The sequence below is a fragment of the Puma concolor genome, chromosome C1 (assembly GCF_028749965.1).
Source record: "Puma concolor isolate L17-30 chromosome C1, mPumCon1.1.hap2, whole genome shotgun sequence".
NCBI classification, from domain to species: domain Eukaryota; kingdom Metazoa; phylum Chordata; class Mammalia; order Carnivora; family Felidae; genus Puma; species Puma concolor.
In genome coordinates this window covers 168,733,369-168,760,308 of record NC_141674.1, presented here as the reverse complement: position 1 = coordinate 168,760,308, position 26,940 = coordinate 168,733,369, and the positions used below count along the sequence as shown (strand labels likewise).

Genomic DNA, 26,940 nt, shown 5'->3' with positions numbered 1-26,940 from the left:
TCTTGTTACAGCCTTTAATTTAAAGTCTAGTTTGTCTGATATAAGTATGGCTACTCCAGCTTTCTTTTGGCTTCCAGTAGCATGATAAATAGTTCTCCATCCCCTCACTCTCAATCTAAAGGTGTCCTCAGGTCTAAAATGAGTCTCTTGTAGACAGCAAATAGATGGGTCTTGTTTTTTTATCCATTCTGATACCCTATGTCTTTTGGTTGGCGCATTTAGTCCATTTACATTCAGTGTTATTATAGAAAGATATGGGTTTAGAGTCATTGTGATGTCTGTATGTTTTATGCTTGTAGTGATGTCTCTGGTACTTTGTCTCACAGGGTCCCCCTTAGGATCTCTTGGAGGGCTGGTTTAGTGGTGACAAATTCCTTCAGTTTTTGTTTGTTTGGGAAGACCTTTATCTCTCCTTCGATTCTAAATGACAGACTTGCTGGATAAAGGATTCTCGGCTGCATATTTTTTCTGTCTAGCACACTGAAAATCTCGTGCCAATTCTTTCTGGCCTGCCAAGTTTCAAAAGACAGATCAGTCACCAGTCTTATAGGTCTCCCTTTATATGTGAGGGCACGTTTACCCCTTGCTGCTTTCAGAATTTTCTCTTTATCCTTGTATTTTGCCAGTTTCACTATGATATGTCGTGCAGAAGATCGATTCAAGTTACGTCTGAAGGGAGTTCTCTGTGCCTCTTGGATTTCAATGCCTTTTTCCTTCCCTAGTTCAGGGAAGTTCTCAGCTATTATTTCTTCAAGTACCCCTTCATCACCTTTCCCTCTCTCTTCCTCCTCTGGGATACCAATGATGCGTATATTATTTCTTTTTAGTGTATCACTTAGTTCTCTAATTTTCCCCTCATATTCCTGGATTTTTTTATCCCTCTTTTTCTCAGCTTCCTCTTTTTCCATAACTTTATCTTCTAGTTCACCTATTCTCTCCTCTGCCTCTTCAATCCGAGCCGTGGTGGTTTCCATTTTGTTATGCATTTCGTTTAAAGCGTTTTTCAGCTCCTCGTGACTGTTCTTTAGTCCCTTGATCTCTGTAGCAAGAGATTCTCTGCTGTCCGCTATACTGTTTTCAAGCCCAGCGATTAATTTTATGACTATTATTCTAAATTCACTTTCTGTTATATTATTTAAGTCCTTTTTGATCAGCTCATTAGCTGTTGTTATTTCCTGGAGATTCTTCTGAGGGGAATTCTTCCGCTTGGTCATTTTGGATAGTCCCTGGCGTGGTGAGGACCTGCAGGGCACTTCCCCTGTGCTGTGGTGTATAACTGGAGTTGGTGGGCGGAGCCGCAGTCAGACCTGATGTCTGCTCCCAGCCCACCGCTGGGGCCACAGTCAGACTGGTGCGTGCCTTCTCTTCCCCTCTCCTAGGGGCGGGATTCACTGTGGGGTGGGGTGGTCTGTCTGGGCTACTTGCACACTGCCAGGCTTGTGATGCTGGGGATCTGGCGTCTTAGCTGGGGTGGGTAGGCAAGGTGCACAGGGGCAGGAGGGGCAGGCTTAGCTTGCTTCTCCTTAGGTGATCCACTTCAGGAGGGGCCCTGTGGCAGCAGGAGGGAGTCAGATCCGCTGCCGGAGGTTTGGCTCCGCAGAAGCGCAGAGTTGGGTGTTTGCGCGGAGCGAGCAAGTTCCCTGGCAGGAACTGGTTCTCTTTGGGATTTTGGCTGGGGGATGGGCGGGGAAGATGGCGCTGGCGAGCGCCTTTGTTCCCCACCAAACTGAGCTCTGTCGTCGGGGGGCTCAGCAGCTCTCCTTCCCTTTGTCCTCCAGCCTTCCCGCTTTCTGAGCAGAGCTGTTAACTTATGACCTCCCAGATGCTAAGTCGCGCTTGCTGTCGGAACACAGTCCGTCAGGCCCCTCCGCTTTTTGCAAGCCAGACTCGGGGGCTCTGCTTGGCCGGCGAGCCGCCCCTCCGCCCCGGCTCCCTCCCGCCAGTCCGTGTAGCGCGCACCGCCTCGCCGCCCTTCCTACCCTCTTCCGTGGGCCTCTCGTCTGCGCTTGGCTCCGGCGACTCCGTTCTGGTAATCCTCTGGTGGTTTTCTGGGTTATTTAGGCAGGTGTAGGTGGAATCTAAGTGATCAGCAGGACGCGCGGTGAGCCCAGCGTCCTCCTACGCCGCCATCTTCCTCCAAGACCTTCTATCCATTTTCAAAATGAGTCCATTCATTTGGTCATATCAGACAACCAGTAGGGATGGAAAATCATAGTTCACATTTCCCTATTGCTCATATACTTAGGGGACAGTGTTACAGATATCAGGACATGGCGGGGATATTCTTCCTCTTCCTCATGCAGTCATTCAGTGTCCTGGCTAATGCAAATGAGTGACCTGTAAAAGGAGTATGCAGGGTAGGTGGGATGAGAGTCACTACAGAGGTGAGCCTCCCTTCCTTATGACAGTTTGTGTCATCCTGTGGGGGTTCCTTGGCAGAAACAAGGTTAGAAACTATTGCTCTTGGGATAGTCCAATAAATATAGACCAAGTAGTACAGATCTCCTGAAAAATATGGAAAACTTGTGCCTGACTAGAGGTGCTCCAAGTCAATGCTTCTCAAACTTAAAAAGGCAAGTTCTGGTTCAGGACTCTCAGGCAGAGTCGAGTACTGCAGAACACTGTGTTTTCTGACAAGCTCACAGAGAATGGGATGCTTCTGGTGCAGGAACCACACTGAGTAACCAGGGCTGTGTGGTTCAGGCTTGCCGTGGGCCCCTCAGGGTACAGGAGTCAGAAGGTGAAAGAACATGGGTGAAGGCAGGTGCTTACTCCTGTGAACAGAAGGGGCAAGGAGGAAACTCCAGTGTGCACAGAGAGAGAGGCACTAAAGATGGAAGACTGATAAACACTGAATCCCTGGAAAATCTTCAAAGATGAGAGCAGACTTGTTTTAATTGAGAGAAGATCTGTTAGAAGGTTTCCAGTGCTCACAGAGGTAGATGAGAAAGATGATTTATGCAGCGGCATGAAAGACAAGTTCAGCAAAACTTTTTGAATGACATGTAGGAAAGAATTTAATGTATCAAATTGCAGTAATGTCATGTATGGAAAAGCACTTTGTGAAACAAAGCTCTACTGAAATATAGGACACTGGCATTAATACTAATAGCCTTAGTCAAGCCAGTAGGCATGGCACTGGGGGTCAGATCAAGGTTATCACCAAGGGTACTGAGGAAAGGAGATTGGAGAAGTGGGGCCAGAGAATGGACCACTGGCTTTAAGGTCATGAATGGAGGAGAGGGAGTGGATGAATGTGATGACATGATCTCTTGCTTAGGGAAGAACTGAAACCAGGGAGTTTAAGGAACCTTAAATTTCCCTTGGACCTGATCCTTCATTTTATGGATGAACAAACTGAGGTCCAGAAAAACTAAATTATGTGCACAAAGTCACTCAGCAAGTAGGGTACAGAGTAGTGTCTTCCTTTAGGACTGCCAGATTTAGCCTATAAGGAGACAGGATGCCCAGTTAAATTTGAATTTCAGTTTAAAAATAATTTTTAGTATAAAAATGTCCAATGAATACCTCTAGTCAAGCAAAATATTTGTGACATACTAAAAAACTTATTTATTGTTGATCTGAAATTCACATTACTGGACATCATATATTGTTTCTGGAAACACTAGATTCATTGGCAATCCAGTACTTTTTGGTAAATAGAGATATAGGAAAGATGAAGAAGATACATTGAACTTGTATTTAGAATATAAGATCCATTAGGGCATACATTTCTATGTATTTATTATCTGGAGATTCTCCAGAATCTAGGTCTGTGAATAGCACTCAGTAAATATTTACTGTACGTGTGAATGAAGGTATGGTAATGCTAAAAATATTGTGCCAAGTAGGATGCCTAACATACAGAAGAACAGAACTAAGATTTAGTATTTGTTCATAAACATATTCTATGTGTCTGATATTTTTTCAGCAGAACATTCTTGAGCAAACTTCTCAAGAATGTTCACTATGGAAAATAAAGTACAAAGAAAAGATAAGACTTTGAAAATGAATTTTTGAGTCATATTAGAGCTTGAAAATTCTGTATTGCTAGTTTACTTGAATTTTCAAGAGTAATTCTGAGGATTTTAACTGATTAATAATTCAGGATTGAAGTATGGCATGTAGCACAAATTGATGTGGTTTGGAATATATTTCTGAAAAAATAAACACTCCAGGGCTCATTTTTCATCAAAGGGAAATAGGACAGAGGAGCTGATTGCTGGAACCTGGCCACAGCTTCCCTGCAAGCAGGGTGGGTGCAGGTGGAGTTTATCAGTCCTCTTCATCTAGATCTAAATCAGTGCTGAGGGAACTGATTGGGTTCATCCCTATTTAAGCACCTTTGATATGGCCACAATCTTGTTGGATTTCTTAAACTGACACTTGGGGTAGAAAAGGATTTGATGAAGCACAAGAATAACTGTCACTTGTTAAGGATTTACTGTGAGCAAGCATGCATCCAGCAGGAACCCATTTGTAAGGAAGGTATTATGATCCCCATTTTTCAGATGAGAAAATTGAGGCATACAAAGATGAAGTAACTTAACACAATACGTGGTAAAAATGGTTTAAAAAAACAAAAAACAAAAAAACAAAAACCCTTTCCATTGGGCAACAATGCAAATCAGCTTATTCTAAGAATACCAGAATCCTGCAAAATATATTGCCTTATTTTACCAAAATAATCATCATGGAAAATAATTACAAGTAGATCATATTACCATGAATCAAGCTTTGGCTTTGCATGAAGTTAATAAACATCCTCTAACCAAAGTAAGTCATCAGTCCAGTGATTTAGTTCTAGTCTCATATTTTCTCTCACCCTCTGCCTTCATCAGGAGGGCGATGCACCGCATCGGCATTTTCTCATTGTGCAGTTATCATCGTGCTGGGGTCTATCTGTTGGTGTCTGGGCAGGCAGCAGATGGTACATTCAAGCAGGTAATTGAGGAGAGCTTAATGAAGGCGATATTTTCAAAAGTGTGGACAGGGTTAAGAGAACAAATGGGAGAGAGAGAAGGGCCAGGAACTAGCAACAGCTGGAATCAATTACTGTCCCTTGACCCTGAAACAATGAGAGAAGAGAGCCATTGCCAGAAGCCAGAGACAGGTGCAGCACAGCAGAGGGACAACCAGCAGGCAAGGAGCTGCTATCTTCTAGGAAGGGTGCAGCCAGTTTGTTGCCACCAGAAAGAAGTAAATCCAAACAAAGTCTAGGGTGAAAATGACGTACACAAACGCCTGCCTTCCCTCTCTTCTTGTAGTCTAGTCTCTTACTGGTAGCCAACATGAACTAACTGAACTCAAACGGAAGCCAGAGGACAAGGGAACCACTGATCTAGTCCACAAAGGTCAGTCTCCCCAGGGCACAGAGCAGGGTGGAGAATGGGACCTATATGGCTCTGGAAGGGCAGATGGAAAATATCCATTGCATAGTGCTTTACTGCCATGGTTGCATAGCCTAATAAGCCTACTTTCTCTTCTCTTGCACTCTTCTTTTCCACATTCCTTTTGTCTTCCAAGTTCTCTCTCTGGCAGATGTCTCCTCTTTGCTCTGCATGGAGGGCTGCTAGTCTACTTCTTGAATTTAAGTGATGTTACCCTGGTGCTGGGCCCCATTTTTATGGGGCTCCTAGTGCTTCCCAACCCCATCTCCAGGTCCACTGAGGAACACATACTCTGGGGCAGATCTCCCTGGTCATCTGATTCCTTGGTTCTCTGATTTGACTAGGGAAGCCTCTCTTCCTTGTTACACCATTGGCAATCTGTTTCCAGATACTCCAGAGCGTTGAGTTCTAAAGGCATTTCCTTCAAATGGCTACCTTCCTAGGAAATTAAGTAGCCTCTGTCTTTACACAGTGCCTGATTTCCTATGGCATTTCTGCCTCCTGGAGCAGCCAAGTCCCTAGTATTTATTACCCAGTAGAAACCACAACTCATGTGGCACAGCCTGGAAGCACTGCAACTGAAAGAACATAGTCTAACAACAGGAGAGGGTTTTTTTCTTCTTCCTCTTCTTTTTTGTTTGTTTTTACTTATGTTCCTAGAATATTAAGAAAAGGATACATGAAACAGTATTCAGGAAATTCCCTTTCCCTTCCCTTCATCAGTTTTCTCACCCTCTCTCAGTTCCTTCAGCATCTTTTCTCTGGAGTCTCCCCGGCACCTCCCCCACCTCTAACCCACCTGTCTCCCTTCTTCCTCCTCTTTCCCCTTTCTTTCATTTCTAGACCACAGAAGTCCCACAGCAAGACCACAGAGAACTTGCCTGGCAACAGAACCTGACTCTGAGGTAGAGAAGGGAAAGAAACTGAGCTGGTAGAGGTGAGACCCTTCTCAGTAGATAGAAGATGAGAAAGGCTGGGTGCATTTCTGCCTGAATAATGTACCCTTGCCAGTGTGAGGATCATGATGGAGTGAGAACAGCAGCACTGAAAGGTATCAAAAGACTTTTAAACTTTAAACAACTTGATAGTTATGGCATATGAATTACAGACTCATAACCAAAGTCATTTTCCATCTGTAATTATTACAGTGGCTGCCATTCATTGAGTGCTTGCCCCGTGCCAGGCGTTTTACCAAGGATTTTAATATATTTATCTCTAAAGTTCGAACCAAATCTATAACGTACTGGTGCCAGCCTCCCTTTGCAAATGAAGAAATTGAAATGCAGAGCCATGATTTGAACAAATTGTGACTCTAAAGCACATCCCTTTTCATTAACAATGGCACTAGTACAGTAGCTCCCAACAGATGAACAAATACTGTCACCAGTCCTTGTGCTATCATGCATGCAGCATTTTTAATCTTCACATCAACCCAGTGAGGTAGTAGGGTTGTTAGCACCACTCTATGGATGAGAGTCAGACATGAAGGCACCCTGTTGGCCACACAGCTAGTACTCTTGAGAGTCACACGTGAACCCAGGTCTGTTGGACTCCAGATGTGTTCTCTTAATGACTGACCTGTACTCCAAAGATGCCTGCTTTATAATATTATATACGAGGGACAGAGTGGTGTTATTAATATAGTAGCTTGTTAGTTATTAATTTCTAGGATAACTCTGTGTGGGTGGAGGCAGGTATTTCTAAGAGTTGAGAACCAACGTGACAGGACCTGCTGTAATATGGCTTGCAGCAGGTGCAGGTCAGCTGGTGAATGCTAGGGTGGGGCAACATACTCCATGCCAGCATTTTGAAATAGAGAAATTTGGGGTTCATGAGATGAGTCAAGACAATGACAAACAGCAACTGACCCTGTGAAACAGAAACCAAAGAATAGATTACAATACACAGGTCCCTCCACTTGATGTTTACTAGTTAGCCCATTTCTTGAACAGCAATCCAATAATAATCATCATGTCTCAGGGGAGTCTCCCCTATAGTTCAGGTCATTTCCTTCATGACTGGCTGTATGACTGTGATAGTTTTTTTTTAAATATTATTTATTTATTTTCATCTAAATGTTTTTAAAGTCTAGTATACTTAACATACAGTTTTATATTAGTTTCAGGTGTACAATATAGTGATTCCACAATTCTATATATTCTGTGCTCAAGATAAGTGGACTCTTTATTTTGTGTGTACATATATTTGTGTATATGTGTGTGTATGTGCGTGTGTGTACACACACTTCATCTTCTTTATTCATTTATGGACACTTGGACACTTGGGATGCTTCCATAATTTGGCTATTGTAAATAATGCTGCAATAAATACAGCGGTGCAAATACCTTTTTGAATCAGTGTTTTCATATTATTTGGGTAAACACCCAGTAGTTGACTGTGATAGTTGTATGGAAGACGAGTCCTGATACTGAAATTAGTCTATAAATTCTGAAATGAATAAAATATGGAGATGTATTGATAAAACAATACAAGTGTTGGCTTAACTAGTCAGCTGCCTCATGAGAGAATTAGAAAAAACAAAAAGTAGTTCTCAGAAGCCCACTCATGAACTGTTACATAGACTTCAGGTAATTTTCTAAGGTGTGTATTTTTAAATAAAACTTTAGTTGTGTTAGATGAAAACCATCAACTTTTAGCAGATTAAGATAATTTTTAATGTTTAAATATAATATTTGTTGGGTGATTTCTACGATGATTTCATGGAGTGTTTTAGGGGAAGGCAAGTTGAGGGGTCTGTGGTTTTGGGATCAAGGAAGGTTGTCATAAATCATACAGTTAAAACATTGATCTCTCTCCCAGCCTATCATTCACCTTCCTTACCTTCTGTTTCTCCTACTGTCAAATTTTACCCTGAAGAAGTTAAGACTCAGAGACACAAGTGTATAAAAGAGCACTTAATAAGACCCAAATCCTGAGGCCAATTTCTTCCCCCAGGCCAATTTCTAATGTAAATCCTTCCTTTTCCAGGTTTTGGTGTCTTTTTTTTTTTTTTTTTTTAATTTCTATCTCATCTGAGGCATTGTGCCAAGCACTCAGAGTATACAGACCATGAAGTACTCCAGAAGCTCACAGGCAATTTTCTCTTGAAAAGTGGCTCCCAATGCAAACTGGTGCAGCTGCTGTGAACAGTATGGAGGTTCCCCAAAACGTTAAAAACAGAACTACCCTACAATCCAGCAATCGCACTACTAGGCATTTACCCAGAGAATGCAGAAACACTAATTCAAAGGATTACATGCACCAGAGTGTTTACAGCAGCGTTATCTACAATAGCCAAATTATGGAAAGAGCCAAAGTGTCTATCAACTGATGAACAGATAAAGAAGATATGGGAGATAGATAGACATAGATATAGATATAGATATAGATATAGATATATATTAGATATATAGATATATGATGGAATATTTTTCAGCCATAAAAAGAATGAAATATTGCCATTTGTGATGACATTGGTGGAGCTAGAGAGTATTATGCTAAGCAAAATAAGTCAAAGACAAATATATGATTTCATTCATATGTGGAATTTAAGAAACAAAACAAATGAGCAAAGGGAAAAAAAGAGAGCTGCAATCCAAAAAACAGACTTTTAACTATAGAGAACAAACTGAGGGTTGCTGGAAGGGAGGTGGGCAGAGGGATGGGTGAAATAGGTGATGGGAATTGAGGAGTGAACTTGTCGTCATGAACACCAGGTGTTGTATGGAAGTGTTGAATCACTACGTCGTATACCTGAAACTAATACTACACTGTATGTCAACTGGAATTTAAATAAAAACTTAAAAGTGGTTCCAACACCATACCTCACTGACACTGTGGCTGCTGGTGAAAAATTCAGATCCTCCTCCTGGAGGAGGCTAGTGGAAACCAGGAGGAGATCCTCCTCCGGGAGGAGGCCTGTGGAAACCAAACCTCAGTACCTGGGCAGGTACAGGGAGGTCTGTCTTCCTAGAGCCATTGAGGGGAACCCCAACATGAACAGAACTGATGGTAACATGATGAGATGATAGGAGCAGTGGTGTAGAAAGGGAAGGGAATGTGAAGAAGGGCTGGCCTCGACTCCTTTCTGATTATTAGAAGGCTGCAAGGCACAGCCTCCTGCTGGCCTTTGATGCCAACTAAAGTAGAACATTATACGTGCTGATGCTGTGTGTGGTTCATCCTAGTTATCTACTTTTGGTTTGGAATCTACTAACAGCTTCTGGGCTGGCTAAGTTGGTAGAGCATCTGACTCTTGATCCCATGGTTTGGAATCTACTAGACCTATTTCTTGCTAAATATAGTTTGCTATTGAAAAACATGTAATGTTTAGCATCAGAGGATGAAATTAAGTGTTAGCTCTATATAGGCTAAGCCTAGCACTTTAAATTGACTCATTTGTAGGTAGTATAAAATGGTGCTGTCCATATAGTCAAGATGATTGCAGTTACTACGCTCGCATTATATAGTCCATGAATGCGTACTGACTTCCATTTCTCCTTTTGCAAGATTATATAACTATTGCACTTTTAATTAGGAGGGTGATGATGCTGATACCAAGGAATTCAATGCAATGAACTTTTTATTATTAGAGATAAAAATTAATCCTCAATTCCTTTGGCCTTTTAATTGTTTAACTGTGGAATCAGTCAAATGTGGAGGCTGAAGAAGCACCGAGGGATAATGTAATTGCAACTCTTCAAACAATTGTATCTGTCTGGAGAATGAAGATTGATGATCTGGAAAATAGATCTCATTGTTTCAGTAGTAGAATTATGGGTTTTGCCAGTGGCTATTAAGAGAGATTCTCTGGGAAACTTTTTACCAAAAGAAAAAAAAAATGATACTTGTGAGATGAAGGAAATTTAATTCAGACACTTTTCATTAAGAAAGGCCAGAAACTCCAATTCCCAAGTTCATAGTTGACGAGAGGCCCCAGAGCAGTAATTATCCATTTTTCAAGTTTCCTGATAGAAAGCTCTTCAATTAGATATAGACAAGGGGAAAATTATGGTAAAAGGAAGGGTAGTTTGTCCTTTCTAAAGAGCACTAGGAAAATGGAGACTATATAACAATGTTAAGAGATAATTATATTAAATGAGTTAAGCACTTTGAATTATCTTAAAAGATGTTAAATTACTTTCGGTATTGCTATTTCACTTAAAGTGCGTAAAATTTTAACTCTGAAAATAAACTTGCATTCAGTATTCATTTATGTTCCCTAAATTCTCAGAAAGGATGGGTTGCCTTGGGCATCCTTGGATATCCCTTGGGGAAATAGGTTATTCTGTGGATGAACTAGGTAGTGTTTTTTGTTCAAAGTGCCAGTGAATATTTGAAATGTTGATTCAGTATATTTGTCATGCTGTTAGAAAGATTGATTAGTTGTCTCACTTGTTGATTCTAATGTTACTTGACAAGCATCATTTGCATGGCCATTTGTGTTTTCTACCTTCCTTATTCATATATGAGGCAGAAATGGGTGTAAATGATTGACTTGATAGGAGGCTATGGGCTATCATGGATTAATATAAGTCAGAGGAAATGCCTCCCTCTTTGTTCAACCACATAATGATAGTTCATGAATATTTTATTTTAACATTTTAAAGTGGAGGAAGCTTAGAAGGTGAGTTGAAGTGACCTCGGTCCCTTTCATTTTATTTATAATGTAGTGTTTCTTGTTACTTGCTGCTAAGCAGAGAGTGAAGATGTAACTGTTTACCTCAACAGGGTAAATGGAAGCAGCTCTACAGCCATGGTCCACCACCAAGCTGAACTCTGAGTATGTATCTGTCCAGGAATTACTTCTAATCTGAGCACAGAGATGATACAGAACATATATTTAGAATGAAATAGTCCCTGGCCTTTTGCATGATTTTATTTTATTAATGGAGACTTCTACTAGCAGGCAGTGAATGTAGAAGGGAGGTTTTAGAAACCGAGAACTTGAGAAACACATTATATGTGCTTATTATTATTATTAGGTTGGAAGGGCTGTGTTTTAGAAATGTGAAAAAGTTCTTTTCTTATATCTGTAACATTTTTTTAAAGAAATACTACTTTATTTTAAAATTTTTTTAATTCGCAAACATTTCATTTATATCCCTAAAAGATAAGGGATTTTTAAAATACATAAACACAATACCATGATGCCTGAAAAAGTGAAGAATCCCCTTAACATGTTCCAATATGCAGTCAGTATTCAAATCTCCCATAAGCAAACTTGTACATTTTTTTTCAAATCAGGATCCCGTCTATAACATTTCTTATTTTAAAGCTAAAAATAAGACAGTGTTGTATGAGAATAGCACTAAAGGATGATGAAGTTGGGGAAACAAGAGGATTGAAAATAGATAAAAACAAACAAACAAAACTTAGGCCTTGACACGGTTTGTTCAGGATGTTCAAGATAAAGTAGCCACATTTTAAAAAGAGATGAACATTAATGTTCTCTAATGGTAAAGTAATAAATGTGGTTTCTTTGTAAACCATTTCAAAATTAAAGACATGAAAAGACAAGGAAAAATTAACCCCAACAGCTGCTGCCACCATGCTTCTCTACCAGTCACAGGTAGCCCAACTGGTGCCTCCCATCTTAATTCTGTGTGTGGCTGTGGAGGACATTTTTGTAAAGCAAAAATGTGATGCTTTTATACCTACCATCCGGAAGGTACTTTTTGTCCCACTTAATTATTTGTCGTTATTTGTTTGCACTGTAAGTCACTAAAAGACATTCAAGGGGTGTGGGTGGCTCAGTTAGTTGAGCGGTTGAGCGTCTGACTTCAGCTCAGGTCATGATCTCCCAGTTCGTGGGTTTGAGCCCCAAGTCGGGCTCTGTGCTGACCGCTCAGAGCCTGGATCCTGCTTCAGATTCTGTGTCTCCCTCTCTCTGTCTCTCTCTCTGCCCCTCCCCTGCTTGTGCTCTGTCTTTCTGTCTCTCAAAAATAAATTAATGCTAAAAAAATTTTTTTAAAGACATTCAAAAAGAAAGAATGAGAGAGAAGGAAGCTGAGATTCTGTATACAGTCTGCTTTTCCACCAACAAGATGCTCCCCACTTGACTGGTGGGGATGACTGCCCTTCCTGATTAGGATCTTTTAGCCTACAGTATAGGAATATGAATTGTTTTAGCCTACAGCGTAGGAATATGATCTCAGCTATGAACTTTCGGGATCCAAAATATTGATTCTACCTCATTGGGCAGTGGAGTTAATAACAGTAATGATACAAAAAAATAAGTAATAGGATTGGGGACCTCTACCAAATTGGGGGAAGGGTAGTGTTTGCTTCTCGCGTTGAGGAGGAATAAAAATTCAGTGAAATTATCACAAACCCGAGGGTTAAGAAGGTTATATATCTGTGCCATATATCAGTCTAAAGTCTAGTGAATAGATCTGTTCAGAGTTAAACCACAGTGAGAAAGCACAAAGCCTTCAGGCTTTTAGGAAACTATTCTGAGATTTGGAATCAGAACATAAGGCATCAGAAGTAGGATATCAAAGAGCTCACTTTTTAAAATAAAAGGGGGTTACTTTGTTGTTACAACAAGAACAGTAGGAAATAGAAAGAAACCCAGAGAAGGACACATAGATCCAGCAAATCATGTCAGTTCTGCACATGGAGATGGGAGCCAGGGGGTATCATCAAGTAAAATGGGCAGGAATTCAAAAATTGTGTTCTGAACTTGCTTAAAGGGAGTAGGGTCACAAAAGGGGGAAGAGGGTGGGGAAATGGATACTGTAATAAGTAGAGTCAGGTCCTGCTGATGCAGGAAAAATGTGTCAGAAAGAACTGTTCTGCTGTCATTTAAGTATTAAAAGTCACAGGAGCCTTGGCATAATGTCTTCCTTCGTTTGACTCTGTCACATGCATATGTATCCTTTCATAGCATCACAGGTGAAAGGTGACTAGTTGAGGACAGCATTTGAATATTACTGCTTTGTCTGGCCAGATACTGTCTTATAACAATTCATGTACAGTCCTATTTTAATGGCTCCAAAGTGAATATGAATATGCCATGGGTATTTAATAATTTTTTATTATTTGACATTTATACTACAGTAAGGTTTTTGCTAATATAAATTATGCTACATCAAATAACCTCGTAGGCAAGTCTTTGTGTGTCATTAGTTGTTTCCTTTGAGTAATTGCTGTAACTTGGGTACAGAGGCTTAGAAATTGCCCATTTCAGACTGTCGCTACTGCTCGCCGAACTTCCTTCCATAGAGTTTGTACCAGCGCACACAACCATCAACCGTGAAACATCAACCATTTCCCACATTCAAGGATGAGACTCCTAGCACATCATCATTTTATAAACCTCTGAATTGTGTTTTTCTAATAGTGCAGATGATGTCAATTAAGTCATAGGAACTCTTCTTCCTGGTACTCATTGCGATCAAAGGTGTGCAATTTTAAAATACCCTGGTGGAAGTTAGAGCAAAACACAGAATATAGTGATCCGGAGTGCCTGGGTGGCTCAGTTGGTTGAGCATCTGACTTCAGCTCAGGTCATGATCTCATGGTTCATGATTACGAGCCCCATGTCTGGCTCTGTGCTGACAGCTCAGAGCCTGGAGCCTCCTTCAGATTCTGTGTCTCCCTCTCTCTCTCTGCCCCTCCCTGACTCACGCTCTGTCTCTTTCTTTCTCTCTCTAAAAAATAAACATTAAATTAAAAAAAAAAAGAATATAGTGATCAAAGAATATTTAAGCTATACAGAGTGATCATACTAATTATTTTATTAACCAGGTGTTCTAATCTATTTCTCTAACCACAGTCTAACATATTTCTATCTTTAATCCTTCTAATTGTATAATCACTCAAAAGGAAACTAATAATCCTTCCTTTCTCAAAAACTAGAAAAGTCAAGTAAAGAACGTAAGAATATAAGGTCCCTGAACAACTCAGTAATATTACTATAGTTTTAAAAGAGAATCCAGGGGTGTCTGTGTGGCTCAGTCAGTTAGGCGTCCGACTTCGGCTTAGGTCATGATTTCACAGCTTGTGAGTTCGAGCCCCGTGTCGGGTTCTGTGCTGACAGCTCAGAGCCTGAAGCCTGCTTCTCATTCTGTGTCTCCCTCTCTCTCTGCTCCTCCCCTGCTTGTGCTCTTTCTCTGTCTCTCAAAAATGAATAGATGTAAAAAAAAAATTTTTTTAAAGAGAATCCGAAACAGAATCCACATTTGAAATTTATTGCTATATTTAAGAAGGTATGACACACTGTTTGCACATATTACTTGATATGGAAAAAATATATTAAAAAGTACAAAATGCTGTCCTCTGTTATTTACCTAAATAAATTCATTATTTTTTTAAGTTTATTTATTTATTGTAAGACAGAGAGACAGAATCTGAAACAGGCTCCCAGCTCTGAGCTGTTAGCACAGAGCCCAATGCAGGGTTCAAACCCACAAACTGAAATCATGACCTGAGCCAAAGTTGGATGCTTAACCAATGAGACACTGAGATGCCCTATAAGTTTTTTAAAATTTCATTTTCTACCTGTTTTATAGACATTGAATTGATATTATTGATTGACTTTTTATTTAGCATTCTTGTTAAATTGACTTTATATGTTTAATTATTTATCTGAAATCCTTGAGATTTTTATACACACACAAATCTCATCATCAGCTAATAATTACACAGCTTCATTTATTTCTTCCCATTCTTAAAATGTTTTTTCTTTTCCTTATTGCATTAGCTAGAAACTTCAATATGGTATCAATTAAAAGTATAAAGTACATTTTTGTCTCACTGTCAATCTCAGAGAGAATTTTTTCAATATTTAATCCTTATGATATCTGCTTTAGGAATTTTGTAGATAACCTTTTTTCCCCACCTTTTTTGAGGTATAGAGGTATTTGGCAAATAAAAATTATGTATATTTAAGGTATACAATCTAATGGTTTGATATACATACACATTGTGAAGTGAATGACCACAATCAATTTATTAACACATACATCACTTCACATAGTTACCTTTTTTGTTATGGTGGTGGTGGTGAGAACACAACAAATTTCAAGGATATAATGCACTATTATTAACTAGACTCACCATGTTGTATATTAGATTCCCAGAACATATTCATCTTGTAACTAAAAGTTTGTAGCCTTTGACCAATACCTTCCTATTTTCCCTATACCAAACCCTCTCAATCATCACTCTATCCTCTGCTTCTATGTGTTCACCCTTTTTAGATACATATAAATTAGGTCGTACTGTATTTGTCTTTCTCTGCCATATTTCACTAGCGTTAATGTTCTCCAGGTGCAACCATGTTGTCCCAGATGGTGGGATTTCCTTCTTTATATAGATGAATAATACCCATTACATATATATATATATATATATATATATATATATATATATATATGTGTGTGTGTGTGTGTGTGTATGTATATATACATATATGTATATATGTATATAATGTATATATCATATATATTAATATATAATACACTCCATTATATATATATAAGATATATGTATGAGATATAGATATATGGATATATATGAATAAAGAAAATGTGGTGTATATATATATATATATATATATATATATATGTATACACACACACACACACACACACACACATACATACATACATACATTGGCAGACACTTAAGGTTGTTTTGATAGCTTGGCTATTGTGAATAATGTGGCCATGCACATGAGAGTGCAAATGTCTCTTTGAGATACTGATTTCATTTCCTTTGGATATATCCCCAGCAGTGGATATATGCTGAATCATATGGTAAGTTTTATTTTTAATATTTTGAGACCCCTCCATATTGTTTTCCATAATCGTTGTAACAATTTACATCTCCACCAACAGTGGTAAGAAAGTGTTCCCTTTTCTCACACCCTTGCCAACACTTTCATCTATTGTCTTTTAATAATAGCCATCCTAACAGGTGTGAGGGGATATTTCATTGTGGTTTTGATATGCATTTCCCTAATAATTAGTGATGAGGAGTTCCATTTCATCTACCTGTTGACTATTTGTATGTTTGCTTTGGAAAAATGTCTTCAGCTTCTTTCATTTTTAAATCAGGTGGTTTCTTTGAGTGAATTCTATGCATTCCTTATATATTTTGGAGAGTAACTGCTTATCAGATATGTCATTGGCAAATATTTTCTCCCATTCTATAGGTTGCCTTTTCACTGTGTTGGTCATTTCCTTTGCTATGTAGGAGTTTTTTGTTTGATATGGTAACACTTGTTCACTTTTGCTTTGGATGTCACCAACCAAGACCAATATCAAGGATCTCTTTCCCTATGTTTTCTTCTAGGAGTTTTACAGTTTCAAATCTTACATTTAAGTCTTTAATCCCTTTTGACTTGATTTTTGTATATGGTGTAAGAAAGATAAAGGATCCTATTTCATTCTTTTGCATGTGGGTTTCCGGTTTTCCCAATACCATTTATTGAAGAGATTACCCTTTTCCGGTTATGTAGTCTTGGCACTTTTGACATAGATTACTTGACTGTATATGTGTGGGTTTATTTCTCAGCTCTCTGTTCTGTTCCATTGGTCTATGTGTCTGTTTGTTTTTACCGGTACTATACTAGTTTGATTAAAGACAACGTTTTTCAAATTTAGGAAGTTTCATCTTATTAATACTTTACTAAGATGTTTTTGTCAATAATGGATGTTTTATTTTTTTTAAGTATTTTTTCCACACTTATTGAGATGGCTGCATGCTTTTTCTCCTTCTGTTATAGTGGTAAAAATTAGATTGATTTTAGAATCCTTAACCAACTTTGCATTCCTAGAATAAGCACTACTTTATTATCAAAAGTAAATGGAATAGAGGCGTCTGAGTGGCTCAGTCAGTTGAGCGTCCGACTTCGGCTCAGGTTATGATCTCGCTGCCTGTGAGTTCGAGCCCCACGTCGAGCTCTGTGCTGACAGCTCAGAGCCTGGAGACTGCTTTGGATTCTGTGTCTCTCTCTCTGTTCCTCCCCTACTCATGCTCTGTCTCTCTCTCTCTGTCTCTCTCTCTCTCTCTCTCTCTGTCAAAAATAAATAAACATTAAAAAAATTTTTAATTAAAAAAATGGAATAAATCTAAAATTGTTCCAAAGTGAAAAGCTTATTTTTAGAAAGGAATGGAAATGAGAAAGAAAGTGGAGCCATTTCTTATCAGCCAGGATTAATTGTAGTCAAAATTTGCCTTAAACAAAATTAAGGCAAAATGGAGAAAAATCAGGAATCAGGGTTAGACTTACAAGGTATCCAAAAGCATGAAAAAGAAACATACACAGTCAAAACTGTCAAGACTTAGAAGTTCAAAACCATTTGGTAAGCCATGATTGAGAAAGCCAGATACATAAGGGAATGTAGGAACAAGAAGATACTTCTAATCTGGCAAACTCCATAAGAAGACTTGAGTTCTTTATTCTCCGTCAGTAACAGTGAGACACTGTGTCCTGACTGGCCCTGGCTCATAGACATACCCTTGGATTGGTGTCTCGCTTTTCTTCAGACTCAAGAGACAGTGTCAGATAATCATTCTGAGCTTCTAGCAAAATTTTAAGCCTTCTTCAATTTCATTTCTTATTAGCAGTTGTTGCTGTTGTTAACAATGATTTTAACAAAGAAGAACAACAGAATGGTTTAAGAAGGTTTTTTTTTTTAAGTTTTATTTATTTACTTTGAGAGAGAGCACGAGTAGGGGAGGGACAGAGAGAGAGGGAATCCCAAGTAGGCTCTACACATTTTTTGTGGAGCTAGATGCTGGGCACGAACTCATGAACTGTGAGATTGTGACCTGAGCCGAAATCAAGAGTTGGATGCTTAAAAAACCGAGCCACCCAGGTGCGCCATGGAGATTCTTATCCTCTACACTCCTGAGGAGTTATTGTGTCAGCTTGAGACATCTCCTATCCCCAAAGATTTTCACTCAATAATGCATTCAAAAGTGCTATTCAGGAATGTTTAATCAATAGGTGTTTAAAGTGATCCTATAACGTTCCAATAATGCCCACAGGTGTAAAAGTGTAAAAGTTTTTATTAAATATATCTGGAGGCAAAAGATGTTGCATGTGGCTTTTAAATTTATTGGACTGTCCTTTTTTTTGTCTTTGTCTCTCTCTTCCCTTCTCATTTTCTGTCTCTCCCTTCTTTACTCTTTCCCTCATTTCTTTCCTTTACTTCCCTTTCTGTATATTAAATTACTAGCAGGTATATGAACATCTATAAACTCTAGTAAAGTATTAGGAATACAAGGAAGTAGAAAGAACATTTCCCAAACTTAAGGAATTCATCAGCTAGTTGTGTGGGCCTAGAGTAAATTCAAATTAATATATATTGATACACAATATTGTGAAAACTTAAAATTAGGTGGAAATGTATAGATCACAAGTCCTAGTTAAATGTAAAGAAAATTTTCTGTGGAAATTGGCAGCTGGAAGAGTTCCTAAAAAAACATGTAACTTGAAGTCTGTATGTAAATGAGAATCCCAGAGTAAGACAGAGGACACAGCTGATCAGAAATGTACAATGCAAAGACATTGTATTCATTGGGATTAAAGCCATCTATAGTGACAGAAGAAAACAAAATAATGGTGACTTAAGAATTTATTTTAAATTCTTGTATTTCTTGTTCACTTAAACATATTTTGTTGACCCTCCATGTTTGGTGTGACATTCTAGTGTCAGGGAACCAGGCTTCTCTCTTTGGCTCTGATATCCACGGGCAGCTTGCCCTCCATGTCCTGTGCTGATGCTTGGGTTTGTCATTATGTTTAAATTCCTGCCAACAGGAAGAAAGAAGCAAAGTGGCTTCCTCTCCCTTTAAGAAAATATCCAGAAGCTTCACTTGGACTGAATTTTGTCACTTGGCCAGGCCTAGCTGCAAAGGAAACTGGGAGATGTAGTCTTTGTTCTAGGTAGCTATGTACGTAGCTGAAGTTCTATTTATAGTCATAGGCACAGGAGCATAGGCATGAAGAGGGCAGTACACGTGTGAGGGGACAAAGTGACTGAAGCGGATACTTTCTGTATCTCATGTATCTAACACTGGACAAGAACCTGCCCATGAGTGTAGGAGAGTACAGTATATATATTCCTGTAAAAGAAAACACTAACATGAGTTAATTTGACTCTATGAAGCTGCTGATTTTTCTTTCCTTTTTTGTTCATGGCTTCTTGATAGGAAAAAAAAAAAAAAAAACTATCCTTGCTCTAGGACGTTAATTCTGAACTTTTTATAAGTTCGGTCTCCTGGGTTGTATCTGCTTAGATGATTGCAGAATGCAACAGTTGAGAGTACTTTCCTGGAAGGAATACATCTTGAACTAAAATTTCAGAAAATAAAGCAATTTTTTTTTAAAACTCAAACTGCATTTTAGGAGGTCCTATGAACGGAAGTGAAAACATGAATCTCATTGGGTTAGTCCATCTGGTTTTTGTTTGTTTGAATAGAAGAGAGGTTTAACAGATAAATTAAGGTACCAAGCACAGTCTTAATCTTTCCTCATTTTCAGTAATAGGCCTGGCTCAGACCTTCCCCAGTTCAGCTTTTATCCAAGTCACATGTAGGCAATTAGTAGATTTTCTGTTCAAATAAAAATGTTTATTTGCTTTTCTAATTTACCATTGTGACACTGGAACTCTGATTAAAAGCATTTTAACTTTTATGGTAAACAGTAAAAAAGCCTCATAAAGCTCTCACAAAACTTCAAGAGTTAAGATATATTCCTTATGAATGCCTACATTGTGATATTTGTGTTGCCAATTATTTTATCTGGAATCATTCACTTAACTACATTTCCTGGTGGTTTTTTTTGTTGTTTTTTTTTTTAGAGCACTTCGCGGAGGACATGTTTTTAATAGGCTATAATCATCACATAGGCAACAGGGATCTTGGCAAGTAGCTATTAACAGTATAGACAGAAACTTGGAGTGTGATAGTTTTAGACTTCCTGAGCTTCTTGATGCTATTTTAATGCACTAAGAGTATAAACTAAATTTAGATCCTGCTGACTGTTACCAGAGTGAAGTGCGTGCCTCTTTTGCAGACAATGCTAGATTTAGTCACCATGTATTTCTGTCAAGCTGGGAATGCAGTTTACAGCTCTCATCCCGTGTAAGCATATAGTAACTATACATATGTATTTAATAATTGCTCTGAATTGCACCTGTTTATTTCAATTTTGTTGTCCCTAAAGCAGTTACTGACCTTGTGGGTTTTTTTTATGGTCATTGTATTTTATTTTGATAAATCTGGCATTATACTTACAGTTAATTTCTAACAGGAAGTCTGTGTTACTCCCTAAGTATCTCTCTAGCCCACTATTTGTCAGCCTGGGTACTGTAGCATTTTGGGTCATACATTTCTTTATTATGCGGGACTATTGTACACATTGCAGGATGTTTGGCAGCATCCCTGGCCCAAGCATTATTTGCCAAGAGCACATCCCTCTAGACCAGTTGTAACTACCAAAAATGTCTTCAGATATTCAAATGACCTCAGTGAAGCAAAATCACTCTCAACTGAAGACAACTACTCCAGTCTGTCCACTGTTCACCATCTCCTTCACTCCTGCCCCAGTCCACACTGCTGTCATCTCTCAGCAAACCATTGTTAAGAATTTTCTGCTGGATCTTCTTGCATATGCCCCAGCTGCTCTCCAGTTCATTCTCCACATTGTGGCCAGAGTGCTTTCCAAAACCCAAATCTCATCATGTTACCCCCTTTTAAAACACCATCACTGCTTTCCAGTGACAGATAGAACTCTTAAAAATAGCCTCCAACATTCATCCTAGTTGGACCTGGAGTACTCCTTGGCTTCATCTCAACCCAATTTCTCTTGCCAGTTCAGGCATTTCTATGTGTCCTTCCTCCCCCGGCTCTTGCCTTGCTCTTCTCCTCTCTGCCCTTCTGGCCAACTTGCACTCACTCTTCAGTTCTGGCTCCATTCTAGCCTCAGGTTGCCAGGATATTCTTATCTGATGACTAAGGACCAAGTCAGATTGACGTGCTATAGTTAATTCTAGGCCAAATGGACTAAAGTCAATCATCTAAAAGTCAGTTTACCAAAGGGCAAAATTATTAAACTTAGTCACCAAAATACAGATTTAACAAACCCTTGTTTTTCTTTTCATATTTATAGTTTCCTACTATTAGTTTTGCATGAGTTGGGTTTAGATTGCTTGAGGGCTGTAAAGAATCAGTATTTGCAGATTTTGGGGTCGGCAGGCTCTCTCCCCATCCCTGTGAGCCCTGTCCTCCAGTTCAGGTTTCCCTGTCTGGGACTAGCAGCTTAGCCCACCTGATGTGCTGGCCTGTGTATCCATCTTTCCTCTAGTAGGCAGGTGTAGTGAGAATCAAATGAAACTTCCTAAAATGCAGTTATGATATCACATTGAAAGTAAAAATCTTAAAAATCTATGAAAGTATCCCATACAATCTACATTGCTTCAAAGTTTTCAAGTAAAGAAACAAAATTTGGTAAAATGTTAAAATTAATAAATTCAGTTATTTGTCATTGGGGATTTAAAAAAATTTTTTTTTTTACATTTATTTATTTTTGAGAGACAGAGACAGAGCACAAGTGGGGGAGGGGCAGAGAGAGAGGGAGACACAGAATCCGAAGCAGGCTTCAGGCTCTGAGCTGTCAACACAGAGCCCAACGCAGGGCTTGAACTCATGAACTTCGAGATCATGACCTGAGCCGAAGTCAGCCACTTAACCAACTGAGCCACCCAGGTGCCCTGTCATTGGGGATTTTAATGAATAGTTCCTAAAATTTCTAAAAATTGGCAAAATTGTTAATAAATTCAAAAAGATTAAATAGGTATAGTATCAACTGAAGATTTACCATAGGAAATTTGAGTTATATTTATAAGAATGTACCCACAATAAGACCAAAGTAGCTCATTACCCCTTAACTTTTGACAAGTTAAATATTCTTTAAAAGTGTTTTAAGATCAATGTATTTGTTGACTATAGTCAAAAAGAATAATGTTATAGTTGCCCACTTGTAATTCTACATTTATTTGATGACCACTGCAATAATTATCTGTGCTCGTCTCTTAATCGTAGACTCCATGAGAGCAGGAACTGTGACTATTTTTGCTCATTAATTATTTACAGAGCATATCATAGTATCAGGCACAAAGCAGATGTCCATTTAAATGTTGTTGAATCAATAAATTACTTTAAAAATACATTATTAGCCTCCTAATATGTAATAATGACATTGCCAGTAGTTCTTAGCCTTGAGAAAGCTGTTGATAGTTTTGGACCTAATTCTATAAAAACATTAAAAATATATAACAGACTTTGATAAAGCATTTATTGAAACACTGTGCTTTTTCTAAGACTGATATATTTTGGATAGTCTTTTGGTAGTTACACTAAACAAAATTTCATTTTTCAGATAGAAGTCTGTGTGGTTTTAAGTTGTATAAAAAGTTTGTGAATTTTCTTTACTATCATATTCAAATGAAATAGCATGGTTCTTTATCACATTTAAGTCATATGCCATAATGAGAGTGTTTTAAAATTAATATTATAAAATAATATCTTCAAATAAAAATAGAACATGAGTATTATCTCTGGATTATCATAGTTGGTTAAGCGTCCAACTCTTGATTTCAGCTCAGGTCACCATCTTACGGTTGTAAGATTGATCCCCATGTCAGGCTCCATGCTGAGTGTGGAGCCGGCTTGAGATTTTGTCTCTCCCTCTCTCTCTGCCCCTCCCCTGCTGGTGGTCTCTCCTTAAAAACAATTGAAAAAAAAAAAAAAAAAAAGATTTCCAGTTGACTGTTGGCAGTGATGCTTATATGGTTAGGGTTGACCTTAATCTAAGGTTAGTCAGAGTGAACATTCCAGACTTTCCAAAAGGGATGGAGAAGAGAGAAGGCAAGAGAAAGATGTAGAAAGGATGAAGGCAGGAGTTGGGCTTGAGGGAAAATTGCCTTTTCAATTCTCTTCAGGATTTAGTCTGAAAATTTCCATTATTCCAAACACATCTTCCCAAATTCTCTCTATATTTGACCTCCATATAGAGCACAAATACCACTATTTGAATCATTTAATGACCATTATGTGATCCACAATCCACAATTTTTCAAATATTTCAGATACATTTTATATTTATAATTCTAAGAAATCCGTGAAGAGGTTTATACTGTTTTTTTCTTTCTCTTGTTCAAGGTGGCTTATTTCTTTTTTTTTAATTTTTTTTTTGTTGTTGTTTATTCATGTTTGAAAGACAGACAGAGTCAGAGCACAAGCAGGGGTGGCGCGGAAAGAGAGAGGGGGACACAGAATCTGAAGCATGCTCCAGACTCTGAGCTGTCATCACAGAGCCTGACACGGGGCTCTAACTCATGAACCGTGAGATCATGACCTGAGCCGTGGCAGGATGCTCAACCAACTGAGCCACCCAGGTGCCCCACGGTGGCTTATTTCTTTGTGTATTTTATAATTTCTGATTGTTAGCTCATGTTTCACTAGCCTTTCTCTGAAAGAATTCTGCAAGACTTGTGTTGAGGAAGCACATTTCTAGACAAAAGTATTTTAGGTTCTTCTTGGTGCTGAAGGAGGTAACCAGCCCTGGAACCATATCTGTTATTTTTCTTGTTTTGGGGGTTTTCTGGACCAAACATGTAGAGAATATCTAAATCCTGAGCCATGTAAGGATAGGACTATGGTTATAAATTCTAAGAAAACCATCCTGTCTCCCTAATTTATGGCCCAAACAGACATTTTTCCTTGCTGTCACCTTTGCTGGCGAGCAGGCTTTCTGAAGGTTTGCTCTTCAAAGGACTTGGCTTTGAGTTTCGTTTTTGACTCTCCACCATGCAGAGGAGCAGAGCCTTGATTTCTGCTCCCATTCACTAGTTAGAACGCAAAAAGCCAGGATACCCATGCTGGCAAAAGCCTTCAGGGCAACGATGGGAACAGTACCATCTTACAAAGTAGCTTTCCATTTTTGGCCTTTGAAATTTTTCCTTGGTGTTTTTCTAAATCTCTTATGCATCTAAAAGGATTCTTAAAATAATCTTATCCATTTTGCAAGGGGAGAGTTTATTTTAGAATATATGATCAATTCATTATATTGCTGGAAATAGAATGCAACAATGATTTTATATTTAAAGAGATATTTCTTTTAAGGAAAAGAAACCATTTGCCTTCCCTCCCTCCCTCCTTTCTTTTTTTTTTTTTTAATTTTTTTTTTAACGTTTATTTATTTTTGAGACAGAGACAGAGCATGAACGGGGGAGGGTCAGAGAGAGAGGGAGACACAGAATCGGAAGCAGGCTCCAGGCTCTGAGCCATCAGCCCAGAGCCCGACGCGGGGCTCGAACTCACGGACCATGAGATTGTGACCTGAGCCGAAGTCGGACGCTCAACCGACTAAGCCACCCAGGCGCCCCCCTCCCTCCTTTCTTTTCTTCCTTCCCCCTTCCTTTACACCTATCTATATGAGATAATTGATCATTTAGATAAAATTGCAGAGCCACTCTTGGAAGGAAAAAGAAATTTATAGTTATATAGCTTCCTTTATTATATTAACAATACAAGCTAATTGACAGGAAACACCAAAGCTATTTTTTCCTAAACTTCACATTTTTTAAATGATATAGGAACTAATTAAATGAAATTAAATACAACCAACATTTTTCGATCACCTAGCACATACCTGAAACTGTGCTCTGTAGATACAAATAGGTTGAAATACAGTGACTTTAAGACTACCAGAAGCATAATAGAGGGAAGGAATAGATATCATAGAGACATGGGTGGCCCTTAAATTTAATAATTTTCACTTTAATACAAACTTGACTTGTACAATGCTTAGTACCTACCAGACTTTTCATGCAATGAGCAGGTTTTTTATAACAGTAGTCAAGGAAGATTTGAGCAATCACCTGAGGAAGCTGCTCATGTATATGCAAGTTTTGGTAAAGAGTGTTTAGTTCTTGGGCTGCCAGGGTGGCTCAGTTAGTTAAGCTTCCAGCTTCAACTCAGGTCATGATCTTGCAGTTCGTGAGTTCAAGCCCCGTGTTGGGCTCTGTGCTGACAGCTTGGAGCCTGGAGCCTCCTTCAGATTTTGTGCCTCCCTCTCTCTCTCTGCCCCTCCCCCACTCATACTCTGTCTTTCTCTCTCTCTCTTTCTCTCTCTCTCTCAAAAATAAACATTAAAAAAAAAGAAAGAGTGGTTAGTCCTTGAGGAATGAAGATGCCAGGAAACAGATACTATCACACTCCCTCGGGATGTACTTGCCTTTATTCTTCCTTCAAATGTTTGACCTTTGAGAATGTTTTCAGGAACTTATTAACTACATATTTTTTAAATTATTTTTTAACGTTTATTTTTGTTTTTGAGACAGAGAGAGACAGAGCATGAACAGGGGAGGGTCAGAGAGAGAGGGAGACACAGAATCTGAAACAGGCTCCAGGCTCTGAGCGGTCAGCACAGAGCCCGACTTGGGGCTCAAACTCATGGACCGCGAGATCATGACCTGAGCCGAAGTCGGATGCTTAACTGACTGAGCCACCCAGGCGCCCCTAAATTATTTTTTAAAAATGTTTTTTTAATGTTTATTTATTTTTGAGAGACAGAGACCGAGCATGAGCGGGGAGGAGTAGAGAAAGAGAGAGACACAAAATCCGAAGCAGGCTCCAGGGTCTGAGCTGTCAGCACAGAGTCGAACGTGGGGCTCGAACCCACAAGCCATAAGATCATGATCTGAGCTGAAGTCAGACGCTTAACCGACTGAGCCACCCAGGCACCGCACATATTAACTACATATTAAGAATAAATTAAATATGTTCTTATAAAAAGATTTGAATTACCCAGGGTACAAGCCAATCAGAGAAAGTTAAGAGAAATTATATTTTCTAGTGGAACTTAAAAAGACATGGTGAAAGTTTGTCATATCAGGTGGACGGGAGATCATGAGCAAAGTCAAAGATACGTTAAATCTCTCGGTGTGTTCAGAGAACTTGAAATAACTAGCTTTAAGTAGCTATCTCAAATATACACAGTTTACATATTTTTTAAATATTTATTTTGAGAGAGAGAGTGGGTGAGGGGTAGAGAGAGAAGGAGAGAGAAGATTCCAAGCAGGCTCCATACTCAATGCAGAGCCAAGGTGGGGCTTGATCCCACAACCACAAGATCATGACCTGAGCCACTGTCAGGAGTCAGACAGATGCTTAACCAATTGAGCCACTTAAGTGCCCCCAGTTTACATATTTGAAGTCACTTTCATATGATGGAAATAGTTAGCATTCACTGAACTTTTGCAGTGTGTTGGATACTTTGTATATGCTTTACATATAGTAACATTTAATTCTGTCAATAGTTTTTTGAGGTAGGTACTATTATCATCTCATTTTATAGATGGTCAAAAATTTAAGTAACTTTCTTAAAGTTATAGGGTTACAGGGGGACAAGGCAGGACTCAAATTCAGGTGTTCTGGCCTTAGAACCCACGCTCTTAACCTTTATGTTCTTTTGCTCACAGTGAAGGCTGATTTATCCTTTTTTTCTTCCAAGTTTTTATTTAAATTC

General features: G+C 38.8%; 1 protein-coding gene across 6 annotated transcripts in view; it reads left to right on the top strand.

The window, feature by feature from the left end:
- The window catches only part of ZNF385B (zinc finger protein 385B), a 429,607-nt gene that overhangs the window by 177,286 nt on the left and 225,381 nt on the right, over positions 1–26,940 (top strand). Inside the window, exon 2 of one of the 6 annotated variants that reach the window (XM_086719067.1) lies at positions 11,121–11,172. The exons of the other annotated variants lie outside the window; for them this stretch is intronic. The gene's annotated coding sequence lies outside the window, so the exon portion shown is untranslated. The remainder of the gene's footprint in view (positions 1–11,120; positions 11,173–26,940) is intronic. 6 annotated transcript variants of the gene reach the window in all.